This window comes from Macaca nemestrina, chromosome 16, assembly GCF_043159975.1.
Source record: "Macaca nemestrina isolate mMacNem1 chromosome 16, mMacNem.hap1, whole genome shotgun sequence".
Taxonomy (NCBI): Eukaryota; Metazoa; Chordata; class Mammalia; order Primates; family Cercopithecidae; genus Macaca; species Macaca nemestrina.
Window position 1 is genome coordinate 83269254 of NC_092140.1, and position 19743 is coordinate 83288996.

Here is a 19743-nt window from a genome sequence, read left to right on the forward strand (position 1 = left end):
AGCCCTGTTTTCGTCATTCGTTTATTGAGGATCTGAGCAGAATTTCACCTCCAAGAACAAAAACTTGAAACTAGTGTGTCTATCTGATGCAGTAATGAGGAAGTGACGGCTCAGAGGCCGTATCTCTAGGAGATAAGGGGAATGAGGCTCCAGTAGGACTTTCAACTTCAAATTTCAACCTCAACTTCCCTATATTGAAGTGTCATCGTATTTTAGAAATCATACTGGTCCACATTACAGGCTTGTATTTTAATCTTATTCCTTATTTTTTAAGGGTTATATGGATTTCTCAGCCACACTCACATCACAGGGAAGAAGTAGATTGTTGTAAGCATTATGATGATTACTGATTGTCATTATCATGTAAAAGAAATGGAGATCTTAAAGAGTAAGGTGACTTTTTTGATCTTATAGTGATTGAATGAGCCAAGACTATGATCCAGATGTTTTCACTCCAAAGCAGTTATTTATACTCTTTGTTTTAATAAGATAATGTTCAATCTGTCATTAAAGTATGTCAAAAAATTTTAGATGTATTTGTGTGCTTTAATTTTACCACGTCAAGATGAGAAAGTGAAATTATATATGTAAATTGACAGAAATATACTTAATCTGGACTGAAACTTTTTAAGGAGTTAATTAGAGATGAAATTTTTTGCTAAGCTAATCCCTTTTCACTTCAGAAGCATAGTTTGGGTCTCCCTTTCCATTGCTTTGTTAGAAAGGCAGATAACTTAAAACGCACTCTCTGCCTTCAACTGTCTTTCCTGTTACAGATTTTTTTCTGGAAAATACAAAGAGAATTCCATAAATGGAATTGGAGGATACCTCCTAAAACTATTTCCAGGTGGTTTATCTAAATCATTGTTTCTGATATTTATGGCTTCTAACGTGAAGTTGTATCAACTAATATTTGAAGAATAAGTGTGTTTATTTTTACTTTGAATGAAATTGTTATGTACCCACATAAATATATAACATGTTTAAAAATAAAACTCTTAGAGAATTTTCAGAAGCTCTGATTTGAGTCTAATGGTTCCAATTATAGAGTGGAACATCAAGTCAAGATGAGCTATACTGTCAGTTCATTAGATAGCTCTTTGCAATAGGTGAGGTTTTATTATTCCAGAAAAAATTACTGATAGACTATCCTAGCTGTCATAAAGATTGGAATTGACATGTAAGTACTCTACAGGTAAAAAGCCATTTCACCTGTCACTCAGGGATATGTGTCAGCAATATAGGGCTGTTATCAAGAAGGTGAACATGATCTGGGATTGCATTAACCAGAATGTATGTAGTACACAAGAACCATGAAATTTACTCACTGTGTTCAACATTGATAAGGTCTATATTAGAGCCTAATTTTGAGCTCCATATTTTAAACACAATATTTAGGAAATTGGAGATGGGCCAGAGAAAAATAATGGATGATTTGAAAGTAAAAAACTTATCTATGCTGAAAATTGAAAGAAAGTGGAATTCTTTATAACCAAGAAAGGAAAGCATAGAAGTAGTTTTGTGTGGGTCGTCATCTGGAGCAAAATTGAGACTGACAAGTGCTTCTTACCCTAAATCTATCTTTTAAGTTGAAGGTCTTAGCATTAGAAGAAGTGGCCAGGATATCAGGGCTGATTGTTCTTTTACTATTTCTTTTTTTTTTTTTTTTCTGAGACAGAGGTCTCCCTCTGTTGCCAGACTGGAGTGCAGTGGCATGATCTTGGCTCGCTGCAACCTCCAACTCCCTGGTTCAAGCGATTCTCCTGCCTCAGCCTCCTGAGTAGCTGGGATTACAGGCATGTGCCACCACACCCAGCTCATTTTTTTTTTTTTTTTTTTTGTATTTTTAGTAGAGACAGGGTTTCACCATATTGTCCAGGAGGGTCTCAATCTCCTGACCTCGTGATCCGCCCACCTTAGCCTCCCAAAGTGCTGGGATTACAGGCGTGAGCCACTGCCTGTTTCACTGTTTCTTAAATCTCGCATCTGCTCACTGAAAACATAGGAGTGTGAGGACATGGTGTCTGACCGGGCAGGTATCAGCTGTTAATTCTGAAAGTAATTCCAAAGCCAAATATGAGCCGAAAGTAAAGTAAGCTAATGCAGCAGGAAAGAAGGTAGGCTAGTGGTTATGAGAAAGGAAGTCTTGTCCCTCCTGTTCATTCAGAGGGAGGTCTCAGGTAGCCACTGCAGACAAAGAGATGAAGAGAGGTCCTAGCCCTCAAGGATCTCACTGTCAAGAGCCCGCCAACACGGTTTAGTACTGAAAGATATTTAGGGGTTTGGCAGTTAGAGGAGCAGTGAGAGAACTCAGCAGACAAAGGCACAGAGTCGTGATGAAGCACCGGAGATGAACGTCATGCTGGTGGTGCAGCAAGTTTGACCAGGAAGCAGACATTACAGTTGGATGCTTAGGCAGGTGTCAACCTGTGAAAGACATTTTATCAGGTAAAGAAAGGTGATTGTCATTCTGCTGTCAACGGCAAACCATTTGTCTTGAGATATTTCAGATTTATGTCTTTGAAAGACCCTCTGGGGCAGTTTGGTGAATGGCCTGGCCAGCTTGGAGTTGGAGAAGGGAGTGGCTTGAGCAGATGCAGGGAGAACAGTAAGGAGCCACAGGCTGAAGGTTTCTCTCAGGGAGTAGCTGTGGAGACAAGGAAAGATGGATGGAACATAGACGCTTTAGGAAAAGACAGGCTTTCACATGTTCTCACCGCAAAGAAATGATAAATATTTCAGGTGATGCATATTCTAATTAGCCTGATTTGATCATTTCACAGCGTACACATGTATCAAAACATCACATTGTACCCCATAAATATAAACAATTGTTATTAGTTAGTAAATAAAAATAAAACAAAACTTGGTCGGGTGCGGTGGCTCACGCCTGTAATCCCAGCACTTTGGGAGGCCGAGGTGGGTGGATCATGAGCTCAGGAGTTTGAGACCAGTCTGGCCAACATAGTGAAACCCTGTCTCTACTGAAAATACAAAATATTAGCCAGGTGTGTGGTAGGAGCCTGTAATCCCAGCTACTCGGGAGGCTGAGGCAGGAGAATCGTTTGAACCCAGGAGACGGAGGTTGCAGTGAGCTGAGATCACGCCATTGCACTCCAGCCCAGGGCACAGTTGTGAGACTCCATCTCAAAAACCAAAAGCAAAAAACCAAAACTTAAAAGAATTTAGGAGGCAGAATCAATAGGTCTTGGCAAGTCAAGTGGCAGGGTGGTAAACTGTGAGTGATCAATGAATAAGGATGCTTCGAGGTGGTGCTATAGACCAAGAATGGAATTGTCTGTCTATAAATTTCGTATTACTGCTGTAACAAATTGCCACCAATTTAGTGCCTTAAAGCAATATAAATATGTTATCTTACAATTCTGGAAGTCAGAAGTCTGAAACGGGTTTCAGTGGGCTGAATTAAGGTGTCAACAGGGCTGCCCTCCTTCCCGACCTTCTAGGGGAGAACCTTTCCTTTCCTCTTCTAGCTCCTAAAGGCTGTTCACATTTTTTGCTTCATGGCCCCCTTCCATCTTCAAAATTTGCAATTGCCAGTCAAGGCTTTCTCACATTGAGTCACTCTAACACTGATTTTTCTGCCTTCCTCTTTATAGGACCCTTGTGATTACATAGAGTCCATGAGATCATCCAGGATATTCTCCCCATCTCAAGATCTGTAACCTAATCACATCTGCATAATCCTGTTTGCCTTATGAGACAGCATGTTCAGAGATTCTGGGGATTAGGACATTCACATCTTTGGGAGGCCTTTATTCAGCCTGCCACAGTTGGGATGGAGAGAGTGATCCTAGTTTGTGCTTGTGATCCGGGTAACAAACTGGGACAGCTGGGTATCTCCTTCTTGCCTGCAGATGGAGATTTGGGTGACATTAAGAATGACTGTAGTCAGGCTGGTCTTAAAGCTGTGGATGGATGGATCAAAACGGGGAGCAGGAAATGAAAAGTCACTACTAGATTAGCCTACAAGCAAAGTGCTGGTGGTGTCGACTTCTTTGGTTCACATGGTCTCAAAACAAGCAGGAACTCTTGTATTCAGAATGAACCAGAGATTTGTCATTTCATTGTATTTCATTGCTGTTAAAATTGCACCCAGAATAACAGCTTTGTATTGAAAGTCCAGTTCTCCAGAAGTGTATCAACAATGGTTGGAATCTGGCATTTTTGTACTGTTCTAACCTAATGTCAGTTTATCATGTTAGATCCCATAGCCTCTGCTCTGTTTAATATTCTGTTCCTAGCAAACCTTCGGGTGCATTTCTGATAGGACTGTTGACCCTGCCACGCATAACAAATTATACATACATTTTGAAACTCGACATTATGACTCTCGCTAGCTTATACATCTTCCCTGAAATTTTAGGACACAAGTTAATATTTTGGCAGTATGAAAAATGAAAATATGAAGGGGATGGGTGTGTATAGTGGGGGGTGGGTGTGTATGTGAAATACTTGCTTCCAAACCAACAACCTAATGAAACCAACAGTTCCATTCCAACTTCTTTCCTTATTCCCACTTCCGTGCCTGGAAATGAAGATTGTAGATGCTTTTGCCTCCTGCAATGGCTGTTACTGTCAGTTTACATGCTTGCTGAAGGTAATTAGAGTTTCTTAGTCTGGAGCTTGAGTGCAGTTCATGCTGCTGTGATTCTAGCTATGGGAAGATAGCAGGGTGGGCATGGCTAGTGCCCAGCTGATTTTCAGATTCTAGCTCCATCCTATGCACATGTGGTTACATTTTAAGGGAAACTATTCTTCGCAGATCTTCAGTTTGCTTTTACAATTTGGATTTTTGTGTGCTCGTGCATCAAAATGTTTAAGTAAGGAAGGATTTGTCCTTGGAGTGATTAGAATACAAAGGCACATAAGACATGGCCCTTACCTTAAAAAAAAAAAAAAAAGAAAAGAAAGAAAGAAAGAAAGGAAAGAAAAGTTTATACCTAATAGGAGACATAGAGCCTTTACACAAATATCTGTAATACATGGCTAAAAATAACAAGTGTTTACTTGATGACAATAGAAGACCTGATGTTTTTTAAATATATATAATGAGTGCTGCAAGAAAGATAGCGTGTTGGTTGTTCAGCAGAAGAGAGGTGTCTGTTGGAAGAATCAAGGAAGCTTTTTTGAGTTAATATTTAGATTGCTTTGTATGGGTAGATAGGATATTTAGAACTGAGAGGAAGTTTAGACAGATGGCATTCCAAACATAGATACAAAATTAGCGGAGGTTAAGAGATAGGAAATAGCATAAGTATGAGAAAAAGTGAGTAATATTGTTTGACTGTCATTGAAATAGTGGGATTAACGTGGAAGAGAAAACTGTGTCATCTATAAAAGGCTTTGAATGCCATAATAAGTAATTTGGTGTTGATAGATTTATTTCTAAGTTTTTGGTCTTTTTAAAAAATTTATTTTACATTCCTGAATAAAATAAATTTCACTCAGTTATGGTGTATTATTTTAATTGCTGTTGGATTCTATTTGTCAATATTTAATTTAGAATTTTAGCATTGCTATTCCTAGATGAGTTTGCTCCATAATTTTCTTTTTGGTGCAATCTGTCAAGTTTTGGTATCAATGTTACTATTGCTTTATAAAAAGAACTTGGAAACTGTCCTAGTCTTTTTTTCCCTTATGCTTTGAAGGAGTTTAAATGGCATTGGAATTTTTTATTATTTTAAAGGTTTGGCAAGTTGTGCTATGAAACCATCTAGGCTGTGTGTGTGTGTGTGTGTGTGTGTGTGCGCGCGCGCGCATGTATGTGTGTCCACTTTGGGGGATAACTCTAACAATTTTCTTTATTTGTGTGACAATTAGTGTAATATTTCTCTCTCTGCTAGAGGTAGGTTGACATATGATATTTTCTAGAAAATTATCTCCTTCATCCATGTTTTGAAATTATTTGCACAGAGTTGAGCAAAGGAATCAATTATAATTTTTAAAAATGTCTTTAGCCTAGGCAACATAGCAAGACCCCATCTCCTCAAAGAAAATTTTAAAATTAGCTGGGTGTGGTGGTATGCACTTGTAGTTCCAGCTACTTAGGAGGCTGAGGTGGGAGCAACCCATGGGCCTGGGAGGTTGAGTGTGCAGTGAGCCATGATGGTACCACTGCACTCCAGCCTGGGTGACAGAGGGAGACCCCGTCTCCAAAAAAAAGAGAAAAATAATAAAATGTCTTCTATGTTGGCATTATCTGGCTCTTATTATTTTTATTTTGTGTAATTGTTTTAGCCTCCTTTCTTATCCCCCTTGATTTGGTGAACTAATTAGGTACCATCTTCTCAATTTATTTATTGAAAATAAATAATACACTTTCTTTCAATTAATTTGTATTTGTGTATGTTTATTACTTTTCTGTTTTCTGTAGTTTTGTTTCCTTTAACTCCCTAAATGGAATGTTTAATTTAGTTTTTATTATTTCATGTTTGTTAATAAACTGTTTAAATCTATGAATTTTCCTTTCAGCATGACTTTAGCTATCCTGTGGATTTTTTAAAAAAGAGTTCTTTTCTGCATGTTATTAATTTTTTCCTTCCTTGACCTCAAAATTATGAGGGAAGTTTAAAATTTTCAGAAGATAAGACATATTTCTTCTAGTTTTGTTAGATATTGATAGTTTTATTGTATCATAATAAAGAATGTTTTCTATACTTTTCTATTTTGGGGAATTTTTTGATGTTTTATTTGTGGCATAATAGATTGTCAAATTTTGTGCCTGTTTAGTAGATACTGGAAAAGAAGGTGCGTTCTGTGTTTCCAGGGTGCAGATAATGATATATACATGGATGAAGATCATACTGTATATGATTTACCATTTTAGTTAGGTTTTCTGGATTCTCTGTATAATTCCTTATTTTTTTTATCCACTTGATTGATCACAAATGGGAAGAGGTAAATAATTTCCTGCTGTTAATTGGTTCTGTATTTTTCTCTTGTATCCCCATGTTGACATTTTGGGTGGCACAGTCCTTTATTGTGCATGGCTGCCATGAGCATTACAGGAAGTTTTGCATCCCTGGCTCCTCTGCACAGTAAAGGCCAACAGAGTCTTTCAGCTTATTTTGACAATCAAAAATACCCACTAGGAGAGTAGGGAAAGTATCACTCATAATTGATAACCACTGATATTTGGAAAATGTTTTTAAAACTTTTTATCTCACTTGTATGATAATTCTATATGTCTTGTGCTAAAAGTTAAGATTTTTAGAAAGTGATTTTTAATTGTATATGTAAGAAATGGACTTTTCCTCCCTGGGGATAGAATAAAACTGATGAAATATTGATGCCAGAGGAAGTCATTAAGAATCAGGTAGTGCTAAAATAACTTAGGTCAGATACCTGATTATCTCTCCATTTTGCTGTATGTTTAGGTATAAGAGAATACAAGGTATACCAAATAAACTAGCTCTTCCAATAGCCTTAAAATAAATTCATTTATCGTATTTCAACACAAGGTCCTACTTTTATTACCACCTGCTGCAATTAATCTCCTAAAGGACAAGCTATATTAAATTGACAAGTTCTTGAATGTAAATATGACTTACTAAATAACATATATGTAAATGTAAAACTTCTCAAGGTTCTAAAATAAACTTCTAAAGACTCAAGCAAATGTCTGTACATACAGTACAAAATAAGAATTCTATTAAGAGAGGGTGGAGGCCGGGCACAGTGGCTCACACCTGTAATCCCAGCACTTTGGGAGGCCGAGGCGGGCAGATCACAGGTCAGGAGATGGAGACCATCCTGGCTGGCTAAGGCAGTGAAACCCGGTCTCTACTAAAAATACAAAAAATTAGCCGGGCGTGGTGGCGGGCGCCTGTAGCGCAGCTACTCAGGAGGCTGAGGCAGGAGAATGGCCAGAACCCGGGAGACAGAGCTTGCAGTGAGCTGTGATAGCGCCACTGCACTCCAGCCTGGGTGATAGAGCGAGACTCTGTCTCAAAAAAAAAAAAAAAAAAAAAAAGAGGGTGGAACCTTACCTATAAAAATAAACGTTCAAGTTCTTTCAACTCAAAGTGAGCTTACCAAAAAATTGTGTGCAAACAGTGAGGAAGGACTGTAACAATTTTGAATCAGTTTTTGTCTAGCTCATCAGAATTTGAAAGAACTTCCCCAAATGTATACACAGGATTTGCAACAGCTTAACTGAGGCTAACACACACCAACATCAAAGTCTTTTGTAGGGGAGGTGAAAATGGCTTTCACTGCTGCAGAAAGAAGAATAAGTGTGTATTTTTAGGTATTCACCTGAGCATACAAGAACTGTTCTTAGTGCAGCTATTTTGGTCGGCACTTGAAAATACCTCACAGAGAAGCTGCTCCAAATTTACCACTGGTGAGAATTAATTCATGCTATGTCTGTGAATGCTACGTAACATCACTTGTTGGTGACAAAAGTGTCCACTAATGTTCACCAAAAAATACCAAATGGCTAAGGGTCAACTAACTTTGCACACATAAATTGCTGATTTTTAGATAATGTGAATATGATCAAACCCATTTAACATAAATATTAATGTAGAATGTCATTTAACTGATCTTTTCTGGTATAGCAGATGTTTTGGAATTTTTTTGTAGAGCTCAAGGACATGAATATCCCAGATAATGTTCTGATGATGTCCCTGTAGAAGCCCACTGACTCATTCTCATTCTCAAGTCTGCACCTGGATTTAGATTTTTCAGGTCTCTATTCTTTTGAGAAAGGCATGATTACTAGCTGCTTGCATGTGGGTGCACGCCTTTTCACAGCCCTCTCCACCCTACCCCTGCCCTCCTTGCTGGCTATATTGGTGGGCACCTGGAGGAACAACTTGAACTCTTTCCTACTCTAGGACCACTTCGGGAGATGTCAGTTGGTTTCCAATTTCCTATCTCTCTACTTTTGGTAGAATACCGGCTGCTTTGAATTTGGATACATTTAAATTCTTCCTTTCTAATTAAGAATTGTGTTTTTGTTTCGTTTTGTTTTTTGACTTATTTGAAGATCTCAAAGTCTTTGCAGTTCTTCCCCTTCAGGTTTGCCCTCAATTTTCTTTACCGTGAGCCTTCTGAGCAAGCATAGCTCTCAGTGTTCTGTCTCCCAGAATGCCTGTGCTCCATTTCCCATGTTCCTCCACCCTGATTTCTTGTAGTCTTATGGGGAGATCAAGAACATAGACACAGATAGTGAAAGATAAACAGGAAGTTCTGAAAGTACAGAGAAGACGCTGAATCCCTTGTGAAAATAGTAGAAATGCATCTGCTGGATATTGGAGACTGAAATGCACATTGTCTTTGCATCTGGGAATTGTACTGTGTACTTCTCAGCTTAAGTTTACAATGGGAGCTTAGCGTTGCAAGAGTAGAAAGGGAGCTGTTAAAAGTTATCTAATGTAATTGGATTTCTGATATATAAATCTTCTTTCTAATATCCCCATCAAGTGGATAATTATCTCTGTTTGAACACCTCTGGGTACAGATAACTTATTCCTAAAACCATCTGTTTCTTTGAGACGATACAAAATCCTACATTTTGTTAAGCCACCATTCTTCCTCATTTATGACTTCAACCCATTATGGAATTTACATTTAATGTGTGCTTAGTAGATCCCGGACACTGTTCTCTACACTTTGAGTCTTCAAGCAACCCTATGACATAGCTAATATTAATATTAATCACTTGATTTTAATGATGTGACTAAGTCATAAGAAAGTTAAGTAGCTTACCCAAGGCCACTCAAGTAGAAGGAAAAAACAAATGAAGAAACTAGAATTCCTATCTAGGAATATGATTTCTGGTCTCATGTGCTTAATTAACTCTATAATACCTATTAAATCTAGTAAGACTCCTAGAATAGAAATAGAATTAACAGATTTTCCAGTTATAAAGTTTTATATATCATTGGGGGAGGAGATCAAAGGTGGAATTAAGTCAAACAATAATATTTTGATTTTGTATTCCTTCTACAAAGGTACCTACTAAGGGTTGGGACTCTACTAATGGTGGTTGCAGACAAAGCTGTGAATAAGACCATACCAGCTATGCTCTAACAGAGCTTACATTCTAGACAGAGGAGGCAAATGTAAGCAGAAAAGTGATGCATTGTGAACAAAAAAGTGTCAGATAAATATCTGAAGGAAATAAAGCAAGGGGATTTGATTGTACCTCTTGAGTGGTGCTACTATGATGGGAAGGCCTTTCTGAGAAGATAACACATGAACTGAGGATAAATTTCATTGTATTAAGTATTAGGTAAATTTTGTTACAAGCATAGTAAGTATGAATTACTAGCATTTCATTATTAAAAATTAGAGATAAAAGTTTTCAAATGTGTCAAAAAATTTTGTAAACAACATTAGAGCACAAATATTATACATTTTTCTCAAATTACCACTTCTTTTTTATCTAGTGTACAGTTGTTTGCATCAATTCTTAGTTGAAATAAATTTCACTGATATTCCCAGGTTGTTTTTAAATCTTTCCCAGCCACAAGAGAAGCCAAATGGCCCTATCCGCCATCATGTGTATCCTGTGATTTTATGACCTCTTGTTTTCCTTCCCAAATTGTGTTTAGGGCTCTATATCTTATTTGTATTAGAAGCCACATTGTTTCAAATGGCTGTCCTGTGTTGTCAGGTAAAGTCTAAGCAAACCTGGTTTTTTCTTCCTTTCTTCTCTCTGATTATATATTACATGCATATTTTGTTGGATTGCCCATAGAGTTGATCAAGTCTCTGGATCCCATTCTCCTTTTTTTTTTATAGTTTCCCATTTTGAACAGCTTTTTGTTCCTTGGGCTCTGTGACTGTGGGTAATTATGGTGACTATGACTTCAAGGATTCAGGCTTTACTCTCTAAGAACTGTCAATCAGGATAGGGGCAAGGAAGCAGAAACTTGTCAGTTAATATAGAAGGCCAAGAGTTTGAAGAGCTATCTATGGATGCTATAAATGAGCTTTCTGTCTGGAATACTCCTCCTTCTGCAGTTTGCATGGTTAATGCTATGGTCTGGAGGACTCACCCAAAATTCATATGTTGAAAACTGAGTCCCCAGAGCAGTAGTGTTGTGAGGTGGGGCCCTTTGGGAGGATTTGGGGTTGTGAGGGCTTCATTCTCATGAATGGGTTAGTGCTGTTATAAAATAGCTTGATGGAGGGAATTTCTTTTTTCTCTCTTTTGCCCTTTTGTCTTTTCTGCCACATGAGGATACAGTGTTCCTCCCCTTAGGGGAATACAGCCATAAGGTTACATCTTGGAAGTGGAGACAGCCCTCTCCAGACACTGGTCCTGCTATTTAGTTTGAAAATATTGAGGCCGGGCACGGTGGCTCATGCCTGTAATCCTAGCACTTTGGGAGGCCAAGGCGTGCGGATCACCTGAGGTCAGGAGTTCGAGATCAGCCTGTCCAACATGGCGAAACTCCATTTCTACTAAACATACAAAAACTAGCCAGGTGTGGTGGCGCATGCCTGTAATCCCAGCTGCTCAGGAGACCGAGGCAGGAGAATCACTTGAACCCAGGAGGCAGTGGTTGCAGTGAGCCGACATCGCACCGTTGCACTCCAGCCTGGGCGACTGAGCAAGACTCTGTCTCAAAAAAAAAAAAAAAAAAAAAGGAAAAAAAGAAAAAAAAAGAAAAAGAAAATATTTTTATCACTCTAAAAGGAACATCCATACCATTTAAGCAGTTGCTCCTTATTTCCTTCTCTCCCATCTTCTGGCAACCACTTCTTATTATACTTCTATCTTCAGTGCCTTACACAATGTGTGGTTCAGAGTAAACACTTAATAATTTTTTATTGGAATAATGATTGAATTATGAATTATAAAGCGGATAAAACCTTCTTTACATTTCTTTGTTTAATCCACACTATTTTGGACTGACTATATGTATGAAGAAGCATGCTGGGTGCAGAACATGGAGCCGCTGACAAAACAGACATTTTCTTGCCTAGTGCTGTTCCATAGAAATACTATGCGATCTACATATGTAATTTCATCTTTCTGGAAGCCACGTATTAGTTTTCTATTGCTACTGTTACAATTACCAGTGTCTTAAGACAACCTAAATTTATTCTCTCCTGTTACTAAAGCTAAGAAGACTAAAATTGGTCTCATGGGCTAAAATCAAGATTTCTGCAGGGGCCCCATTTTTTTTTTTTTTTTTTTTCCTGTAGCAGTATGTACTAAGTTTGTCAAATCTGGCATGCGTTTTACACTAGAGCACATCTTATTGTGAACTAGGCACATTTCAAATGCTCAATAGCTACATGTGACTTTTGTCTGCCGTATTGCTCATCACAGGTCTGAGGAGAAAGAGAGACATTGAAAAAGTAATTGGAAGTGTGATAAGTGTCAAGAAAAAGTATACAGTCCTACAAGATGATACTCTAGGGAATCTAAGTTCCTTGTCAGCGACGGGAAGCTTTCCTAGAGAAAGCAGAAAATAGCGGCAAGTGGATTGAGTCTTAGAAGTAGGAAGACAGATTGCATGCTTCCCTCCCCTCCCAGTTCAAAACCCTTTAATAGCTTCTGTTGTCCTATTGCAACAGTCTGCGTTAAGGATTGGTGCCAATCTAAGTAGGGAAGTGATGGGGTTAGATATGCATTTCTCATACAGTTAACTCTGGTTGCTTTTTATGAGTCCTTTTCCTTAATTCTTAATGTTTCTTCCTGAGTTGTGTTATTAATTGAAGAAAATATTTTTTGTTTCATTGTCTTCTGTTGCATTTCTCATTAGACCACAAGGGTCAGTACATTTCAATGGAATGTACATTCTTTTAGTTGTTTTTTAGTTTTTAGAAACATGTATTACAACATATTGCTAGGATGTGGTTTCTTATATTCTTTGCCCAGGCATTTACCTCGAAAATACAATCAAAGTGAATCTCATCCCTTGTCACCATAATGACTGTCGGGCCACTCGTGTTGGTTGACTTTACAGAAGAGGAACCTGGAGTAAAATACCAAAGGGTTAGCCAAGCATTTTATTGGGCAAGGAGTACTACAGCTGGAAACTTGCTAAATTACCGAGGAATCTATGTCTTATTCTTCTGGTAACAATCCTCATCCTATTGTTTTGAGCCTCTGGGATAAATGGTAGCTGTTAATAACCACAATATAAAAGCATCTTGTGTTATAATCCTCTTGAGAAGATTTAAAGGTCAACAGGAAGGCAGAGGTTCCTCTTAGGAACAGTTTAATAACACCAGTTGTTCAGGAAGGTGTGACCTGAACACTACCTACTGAAATCTTCTGTGTCACTTACCTCTGCCCGGAATGTAGTGGATGTATTTCCCATCTGTCAGGAGCAGGGCATGGATAATAGAGAAAGCAGTAGTGGTGTAGCTTCCTGGACTTAACTGAAATTTGTTTTCTGAAAACTGTCTCATTTTGGCAGACTTTCCACTCAGCTCTCACTTGGGAAGCAGGTACTGTTTGCTTCCTTTTGCAAGGAGGACTCAGAGATTTAAGATGTCAAATGGAGTCAAACTTCCTAATGGTTCTCATTATACCATCAATTGAGAAAGTTCTGTGCAGTCCCCTGCGTTCTTTTAAGAGGACTTCACAGGGTTTCTTTTTCAGTGAAGTTAAATATTAAAGGGCCAAGTGATTCACTCCATGCTGGACACTTGTGCCTTTTCTCCCAAGATCTAAAATGTTCTTTCATTATAGGTGCTTAAAACACATTTTAAATTCAATCTTAGGTGAACTTTTAAAGCAATAGGCTCCTAAGCAGAATGTGGCTCTCTCGTCATGCCGCCTCCCCAGGCGCACTGCTTTTCCCTCCCCGCCTTCCCCGCCTCAGAACTGCTTAAGAAGAGGCATGCAATTTGGTGTCTCTCCACATGGATGCCAGTCACCGTGGGAAGATCTTAAATAATCTCAGTCGTACACACCCAGTGTCTCCGCTGTGAATCCTTGAAAATATCCACACAGCGAGTCTAGAGGGAAAGTCCCCTACTATGATAAAGTATGTTTGTAGGAAACCAGTGTTTTCTCTTTACTGATAATTCAGGCATGGCAGATTAAAATAACACAGATGCCCTGACTGAGAGGAAGGTGGAAAACAAAAGTGGTATGTTTTAGTCAGCAGTGGGAGCGTTAGAATTCTGAGTGTTCTTCCGCCTCTCTTCTAATTTAGGTTTGTAGCAAATTACAAAGATTAAAAACTTTTGAAACAGTATGCATGACACACATATTAAATCATTTCCATTAATGTCCTCTAAGCATTGATTTTAACCCAAAACATTAATTTTAGTAGAAATTAATGTATTGTACAATGAAGGTCACTTGATAGAGTAGGTATCCACCATTGAGTGCTCAGGCTGAAAGGATTCTTTCATTTGTAGAACTCGCTGACAATACTGCACTTTTACTAATTGGAGGGGAAAAGCTGTGTGGTGGCTTGCTTTCCCGATTGCCATCTTCATAACCTTTTAGGACCCATGTCTACCTGAAAAGTCCTTCGCGTGGCCTCTTGTTTTTTCCTCTCAGATTGACAGATATATTATTACATTTTAAATAGCACTTAGTCTGTCATATGAAGCATTAGCCTTGAAGATTTGCAGTCCATGTTGTAATTTTGAGAGGGAAAATTGGTTAAATGACAGGAGAAATATGGCAGTTCATGAACAAAATTCTTACTGAGTTTCATTTTCTGTTCTAGTCATCCATATCCCTGTCACTAACCTCATTAGGTCAAGGGCTTAAAGGCATTTTGTACAGAATTGGCACATTTTACCACCCAGACAGTGGTTTTCCTTCCTGTTTAGGGAAACAGTGGTTTTCAAATACTTCCAATTTTTAACTTGAAAAAATAATATTGCACAACGTATTTTGCCTCGGGAGGCCTTTAATGCTGGATACTGAAGTTTATCTCACTTTTCCCATAAGTCTGGGAACTCCTCAAACTTTTAGCAGCTGTAAAGATCAAGCAACTGAATTCACTTCTGTGACAGGACTAGGTTTTTTCCCAGTTTGGAGGTGAACAACATACTATGGGTTTGAATCTTTAAGGAATGTTAGCCATATTTATATTGAATGGGGATTATGGAATGAAACACGTGTAGCCCTCCATGGGTGTCTGGGTAACATAGTTGCAGTGCTGTGTTGCCAGCTTACATCTGTGAATTCATCTTAATGGCAGGGCATGAGAACACACACATTTCTTCATTCTTGCAGTGACAGCCATTGCATTTTATTCATGCTAATGTCACCCCCTCTCTTTAACATGAATGCATGTATGATAGTGAGTCTTGGATGCATCTAAAGGTAAAATCAAACAAGCTCCAGAGAATTCATAAAACACTATTTCCATGGTACAGACAAATAACTCTCTTCCATGGGATTGGAGAAAGAAATGGGAATAAGGGCGTGTGGGTTCTAATTTTTGAGTGCCTTCTTGGTTGCAGACACTCAGAAGGGTGTCAATTCAGAGAAATAAATCAGTCCTGTGAAAGGAGAAGTCACTGAGATAAGAAAAATGAATAGCATGAGGATGTGAGGCAGTGACATTCAGTGAGTCCTTGTCAGCGGCAGTCATTAGCATGCAAGCCTGCTATTAGTTTTCCATGCTTTATGTGATTTCCTTGACCAAGCAGGGAGCCTTTGGAACACTAGTAGCAGTTAATATCACACAAGTTATTGTTTCTTTCTGGAATGCCTTATATTTTTAGTGCCAATGAGATCCTTCACTGTCCCTACGAGCCTCTAAAAATTTAAAGAGAATCAAAGAATGCATAATTTATATATGTCCCAGAGGTAATGAAGTGACTCAATGATATGTATGAGGAGATGATTTTAAATTCCACGTCTTATGCAAGAGGTGATTTTTATGTGAAAATGGCAAGAACTGGCCTCAGGGATAACCAGATCATTATCCCTGTAACAGCAGGGATGGATTCCAGGAGGATTACAGCTGAAAGCTGTGGTGGCTCAGCTATGCCCTTGCAAATCACAGTTGCCACAATGGAACACATAACAAGTGATGCACTGCACAGAATACACCTTCCTTCCACCTTTGGAGAGCACCCGCTGGAGACCTTGTGTGTCTCAAAAGGCAGAAGAGCGGTGATTTTCTGTGAAAGAATTCAGTGCAAGACTGAGTGAGATTTCTGTTTAATAGAAGACAAAATTGCTTTCTCCACTTTGGTCTGAGAAACGTTCACTGACGAATCAGCTGAAATCCATTAGTGTTGAAGACATGAGTGCCATGACTCCCCTGGATCATCATTGTTTTCATTGAGCTGTGAGCCTGGAAACCCTCTTCACCTAAGTAAGCCTCTTGGTCTATGGAATGTTGGAATTGGAAATGTCTTAGTGCTTCCAACAGGCAAGAGAGCAAAATAATATTCCACCGTCCTCAGCTTAGTTCAGGGTCTCTGTTTTGTTATTTGAGCCAAACAATTCCTAGCATTTGCTTTTAGGCATTTTGTGGCCTATTCGTTTTTTCTCCTGGAAAGTTTAGGTGCAAAGGTATAAAATCTTATAATCTAATGAGGGAAGGGGCTTATGTGAGCACGGAAGGGCTGGTGAATTGGGGAGAACTTTTTTCCAGCCTGATTCAGTATTTTGCTTTTTGTTTATCTCTATGTATTATAATGTATATGTGTGTGTATATATATATATTTTTGTTTATATATAGCAACTTTCATTTTTGTCTTAGAAAATGCTCTTGATAAGTAAGCTACCCTCGAATCTCTTAATTTTTCTTCAGCCTAAGAGACCTTTCTGCTCACTCCTCTGGTGACTGCCCACTCCTGCTTTGAATCCTCCCTTACCTTTTGCCTGAGATTGTCTGACTCCTTGCCCACCCCCACACCTTCCCCCTGCACCACCCGCCCCACCCCACTGCTTGTCTGATATGCACACGCACACAATAGCAAACAAATGTATAGAGATTGCTGGGAGGGACTTAAAGATTATCCACTTCAGCCCCTTCATCTCACAGATGAGGAATTGGAGGTCTTATATTTCTCTTACTTTTAAACGATCTTCTTGAAGTGTAATTTTAAGGTTTGATTTTTTTTTGTTTTTTGAGACAGAGTTTCATTCTTGTTGCCCAGGCTGGAGTGCAGTGGCAAGATCTCAGCTCACTTCAACCTCTGCCTCCAGGGTTCAAACGATTCTCCTGCCTCAGCCTCTCGAGTAGCTGGGATTACAGGCATGCACCACCACACCTGGCTAATTTTGTATTTTTTTTTTTTTTTTTTTTTTTTTTAGAGACGGGGTTTCTCCGTGTTGGTCAAGCTCGAACTCCTGATCTCAGGTGATCTGCCTGCCTCGGCCTCCCAAAGTGCTGGGATTATAGGCGTGAGCCACTGTGGCCAGCCTAATTTTAAGGTTTTAAGGCAATGATAATTAAGCACCAATTCCCACCTTGAGTTCACATCTAGTTGAGAAGCAAACATGAGAGTGAGACAAATGGAGTGTATACCATGAGCTTTATTACTAACATGACTGAATTGTAGAATGTGATTTACATCTGTGATCACATGGACTTAATACAACTCTCTTCAATGTAAACTGAGCCCCCAGTTACAGGCATTGGTAGACAGCCATCATCCTCCCCTGCTGTGGCAGGTGGCTTAAAGCATAACAGAATAGGAGATTCTGTGCGTCTTATGAATTTAAGGGAGGAAGATGGTGAGCTAGACAAGTTCAGTTTCTTCTCCCAAACTCAAAAATCAGATAAATTATTCCTTCATAAGAGAAGTGAATGAGAAGCCAGAGACTGTATCTTCTGGTGGAGTTGATGTTCTTTCCCCTTTATAGAAACATGAGGAATGAGGGAATAGGCATTTATCAACAAAAGGTATTATGGAACCATTTGTCTAGGGACATCTTGCCTAAAATATACAATATATGAAATGTTGTCATGCAAACAGTAGAATCCCTCCTGCTTTGCCCGTTAGCTAATTCGTTCTCACCACACCTTTCCATCCCTCTTCCCCTCCACTTCCCACCCAGATGGCCACTGAAGGCTTCCTGCTTAAGCCATAGTTTCTGTAATGAGTCTGGATGAAAGGCACTCATTCACTCCGACTGACTGCAGTCTGTTCTACCCTGGGCTTTTCCTCTACTGAAATTGCTCTCAATGATGTCTTGCTTTGCCCTGCACACCCCTTTCTTCATATTAGAAAATTTATCTCATCTGTTTAGTTTTCATCCCACTTAACCATTATGAGATGCTAACATCATCAATACCCCTTCTTATTTTAAATTTTAATGTCCTTGGCCTCTGAGGTCCTCTAGGTTCTTCCTTATCATTCTTCCCAGTCTTCATCTATCCACATGTTCCTCATTGGCTCCTAACTTTGGGGCCAGACTTTTAGTGATCTACAGGGTTCTTGCCACTTTTTCTAGTCTTTCATTAGGTTCTCTATATGCATCTTTGCCTTCCGCTACTACCTATATGTTGCTGACTCTCAGATGACCATCTACAGCTCCAACCTCCTTTCCCAACTCTAAGCCCAGATTTCCCAACTCTCTAATTTCTTCTGTGGCACATCTAACTGGAACTTTGAAACATGAATATCTCCAAATGAAGCAAATGGCATCTCACAATGCAATCTGCTCCTGTTTTTCATTTTCCTTTCTTGGATAATATCATCATTATTCCCTTTTTCTCCCAAATGGAAAATCTCAAAGTTATCCTCTGTTATATTCAATGTGTCCTAAACTGTGTTGGGTGCTAAGAAAACAGAAAATTAAGACAAAGTTCCTCTCTCAACCAGTTCGCAGATATTAATTTAAACTAACAAAGCACATGATTCGTGCAACTATAGAAATATTTGTGGGAACGGTGCAGAGCTAACCCAGAGAAGAGAATGATTAACTTTTTCCAGGGTGTGGTGTGGGATGATTATGAACCGGGTTTTCAAAACCAAGTCAGAGTCTGTCAAGCAGACAAAAAAGCAAAAACACTACTGAAGAGAAGTAGAACTTTAGAAACATCATGGTGTAGTAAGGAAGCTTTAAAAGGCTCATTCTTGGAGAATGAGGATTGGTTGTATGAAGCCGAGCAAAACAGCAGGGACCAGATGGAGAAAGACAGTTTTTTTTTTCCAATCACCAAGGAGCTTGCCCTCTATATTCTAAGGAAAATATTTATTTATTTATTTATTTATTTTTATTTTTTTATTTTTTTATACTTTAAGTTCTAGGGTACATGTGCATAACGTGCAGGTTTGTTACATATGTATACTTGTGCCATGTTGGTGTGCTGCACCCATCAACTCGTCAGCACCCATCAACTAGTCATTTACATCAGGTATAACTCCCAGTGCAATCCCTCACCCCTCCCCCCTCCCCATGATAGGCCCCGGTGTGTGATGTTCCCCTTCCCAAGTCCAAGTGATCTCATTGTTCAGTTCCCACCTATGAGTGAGAACATGCAGTGTTTGGTTTTCTGTTCTTGTGATAGTTTGCTAAGAATGATGGTTTCCAGCTGCATCCATGTCCCTACAAAGGACACAAACTCATCCTTTTTTATGGCTGCATAGTATTCCATGGTGTATATGTGCCACATTTTCTTAATCCAGTCTGCCACTGATGGACATATGGGTTGATTCCAAGTCTTTGCTATTGTGAATAGTGCCCCAATAAACATACGTGTGCATGTGTCTTTATAGCAGCATGATTTATAATCCTTTGGGTATATACCCAGTAATGGGATGGCTGGGTCATATGGTACATCTAGTTCTAGATCCTTGAGGAATCGCCATACTGTT

At 39.0% G+C, this 19743-nt stretch overlaps 1 protein-coding gene across 12 annotated transcripts in view; it reads left to right on the forward strand.

The window, feature by feature from the left end:
* Positions 1 to 19743, forward strand: part of LOC105491716 (ecto-NOX disulfide-thiol exchanger 1) — a 468515-nt gene that overhangs the window by 80319 nt on the left and 368453 nt on the right. The gene's annotated exons all lie outside the window — the stretch shown is intronic.